The sequence below is a fragment of the Cyprinus carpio genome, chromosome A17 (assembly GCF_018340385.1).
Source record: "Cyprinus carpio isolate SPL01 chromosome A17, ASM1834038v1, whole genome shotgun sequence".
NCBI classification, from domain to species: domain Eukaryota; kingdom Metazoa; phylum Chordata; class Actinopteri; order Cypriniformes; family Cyprinidae; genus Cyprinus; species Cyprinus carpio.
The window spans coordinates 13247167-13251142 of NC_056588.1; positions in this window are offsets into that span (position 1 = coordinate 13247167).

A 3976-nucleotide genomic window follows, 5' to 3' on the forward strand; every position below is an offset into this window, starting at 1 on the left:
GATTGCATTCATATGGAAGCCCATTTCTGTCACATAAGAAAATAAAATCATGGTTTGATAAAAAAAAATTATGAGACAGTAAGTCAAAATTGTGACATACTAAGTTACAACTGAGTAATAAAGTATTTTTTGTGTAATTGACTTCATAATTTTCACTTCATTTAAAATGTAACTTTTTTATGTTAATTTTGACTCATAATAGTTAAGTCACTTTTTACTCATATTTTTGACTGATATCAACTTGTATCGATTTGTCATCATTTTGACCATAATTGACTTTTATCTCATGATTTACGAAAGCATGATATTTTTTCTAATGTCGCAGAAATACGCTTCCATATGTTAATGTGGTACTTAACTATAGTTTTTACATTTTTTTTCTGTATTCTAATTATGCATGGAAATCTACTTTTATTTCATCACAACTGTTTTGCACTTGCATTGACAGGCTTTAAATGTAATGGACCAAATCTTACATGAGCAAAAAAATATTAAACAAGCAGCAAATGAATATTTACTACTATAAACGCACTACAAACAAGTTTACAATGCAAATGGCAGAGTTTCAGCTAATATTGGACCATTGTTTATTGCCAGTTTCTATGAACTTAAGGTGCTGCTTTCTGCTAGAAGCAGCGATGATCAAGTACAATTATGCATTTGTAACTGTACTATATATTTTGTATGTTGTAAAAATGTACAAATTAAAAATTAGGGTAAGATTAACATTTATTTTCTGATTATACTGGAAAAATAAAATCTAGTTTTGCTTCAAGAGTCGCACTGGTTTTAATTTACAGTGGAACCTGGAATATGTTCTAATTTGGACATGTCCAGTCTACTATGGTCACTAGTTTTCAAGATGAACGTTAACCTACTAAAACAGTGTTTGATTTTGGAGAGTAAGTGTCACTGTTCACTTTCTACAATTGTGCAATCTAGGTGAATGGTGTGTAATCTGTGTGGCGACCTAGTTGACTGTAAATGGCGAGGTGCTTTAGCGCCCCCTATCGCTTAGCCGCATCGCTGCGTGTTTCTCACTGCTGCTGCGGAGCCTCGTGATATGCGGAGCCCTCGATTAGTCCTTTCGACGGCTCTCCATTTCAATCAATATTTCACCCGTCGCCTTCCCGTTCACTTTGACCTCTACCTTACAGCAAACAGGAGCGGGGAATGAAACAATATTCACATCTTGCCGTCTGACAACGCCATCCAGAGAATTTTGTCCCACCCTGTGTGTTTTTTCTTATCTTCTCGTTGTTCGGCGATAAATGGTGAGTATTTGTTTCGCTTGGCGGAGGGTTTTGTTTCTCAGCCTGACAGACGCGTTCAGGCCGCGGGCGTCCATTCAACTTTAGCTCGAGGATTTACTGGTAAACATAAGGCCGCGTTTGTAATACTTGGTGTTTTTTGTGTTTTTGCCTTAACCTTACCTCAGACAGGTTATATATATATATGAATAGAGAACATATCCATCCTCAATACAAATTAAGTAAAGGAAGTTTGGGATTAATTTAATTAGGTCTGTCGATGTGACGCTAACATTTTAGCTAATCCCAGCTAACTATCCCTCGCTTTCACAACCGACAATTTGTATTTATACGCATTTGCTGTAAAAAACATATAGTCAAATATGACTTTAACGTGAAAAATAAACCGGTTTTGGACTCTGTCATGGAGTGTAAGCTAGCATAAGCTGTCCTGAACTCAAGAAAGAGGCCATCAGGACAAGATTGGACATTAATGTATGATTTTTTTTCGCCTAATTTGCCTCTCTAACGTTTAATCTCAAATTACTGAGTTTGATAACGTCTTATAGTTCATGGTTGGGAGATTTGCAAGGGTAACAACACTGTTTGTTCACCTGCTCGGCTCCCAGGATCATGTTAGATGGCCATATATGAAGTTAAAACACGCGACATGATATTATAAATCAAACACCGATATGCGTGTTCCTATTTAACGTTCAGAGGTGCCGTCTGTGCTCACTGTGAAGGTGGTTTTATTGTGCTGCTGTATAGGCTGGTGTCATGATGACATCGGTTGCAAATCAAGTTGTTTTGTTCACCGACTCCTTAGTCAGCTGCACTGGCAGAAAGTCAAAGAACATCATTAGAATCATGTCTGTCCGTCAGATATCATGAATGCAAGAGCCACGGATAAGCTGAATGTCTGCTTTGCTGGCACTTTATTTTAAGTTGATCTAAGAACCAACAGCAGACAGAATCTAAAAAAATACATTACTACTTAAATTAACTTAGAAACTACCTACATTTCTTCCTTGCTCTTTATATTCAGCTTAGGTGGGAACTGATTTTAATGCTTCAGTTAACCCTGTAAAAGGACTGATTTTTTAACATGATAAATAAATAAATAAAATCTCAAATCTATATGGGTTTATCAAGTAAACGTTGCTCAAATCCAGTAAATATTTAATTTTGAAATATAAAAACAACAAAAAAAAAAACACTCATTATATCATCATAAAAAAAATCAAAAATTTCGCAACAAAAAGACCTGTGTACCATTTTTTTTGAATTTTTTTTTTTTTAAGAATTACACAAAGTATTTTTTTTAATTGTTATTTTGAACTAAAAAAGTATGATCTTATTGATCAGCGGGCAGAAGGCATTTAGTAGATTGTTTACATGTTTTTCAGCAAAGTTTTGATTATTTTGATATTTTATAGGCCTTAGAAATTCATGTATCAAGTATGATACAGTATACAATCAAGATCTTTAACAATAACAATATGAGATAAAATTGTGGGTGTTATTATGGATGGTGGGCCTTGAAATAACACCCTCCAATTCATTTGAAGGTAGTATAATTATAGTAAACCTTCTGAGTTTTCTTTTCCAAGAGAGAATGTAAACCCAGGGATTATGCTATGGCATCAGAACTTGTTTTCAGAAGTTTAGTATATTGAATCTATTGTGTGGTTCACAATGGTCCGTGTGGATGACTGTTAAAAAAAACGGCTCACAAAACCAGAAAGAGCTGCTGGGGCTACTCGGGATATGTCAGCTCATGAATTAGAAAGTTATGCTGAATGCATTTGCTATGGAGTATAATTGTGTAATCTGATTCAGGTCTGATTAATCACAGTCCGGTGACATGCATATGTAAACTTGTTTTAGAGTAGCAAAGTAACGTGCTTGTGTGTGATATGTTTTTTTTCCCTCCTCTCCATCCAGTAAATCCAACAGTTGCTTTGATTGAACACATTGAACAGAACATTCTTCCTGAATCAAGTTAGTCACTTAATCTGTTGATAAGTGGATCTCTGTTTGTTAGTCTCTAAAGAAGGTGGTGGATCTATCAGAAGCCTGCCTGTCTGTAGCCACCTGAGCAGTAAAAGAAGAACAGACTTCTGCTATTTGCACATAAATCTCCCATTCTAATAAATTTATCCTCATGCTTGACTCAGCTTTTCTGTCTCAGGAAAGTAGTGCTGCGTTTTCTTTAATGGTTTGTTTCTCAGAACAATAAAAGCATAGTGATTTCTCAGTTTGTATTCCCTACTGTGTGTCTCTGAAAAGCTGGGCTGTCCGGGCCATGCAGTGTGTGATCCATTGATGAACTATTCATCATGCGCGAACTGTTGTTGGCCAAGCATTACTTAATCAGCTTATCACAGCGATTTCTTTCAGTGCTTGGCTGATTACAGGCGGCGGCAGTTCATCATGTTTGTATAGTCTGCTTTACTCCTATTAGTATAACCTTTGAAGATCATACATCTTCAAGCAGTCGCCTTGCTCCACCCGTTTCATTATTACCCAAGAGTTTTTCCTTCTGTTATTTAAGGGGTGTGTTTTCAGATCAGTGCCAAAAGATACACACCAAACAAGTGGGAGAAGCTGGAAGTTAAGGCCCATGGCAACATTGCAGAGGATTTTGTGTGATGTTTTTGTCTTCTGTTTGTATTCCCGATGTCATTTCCATGCTCATATTTTGTTTTGTTTTTCTCCTGAAG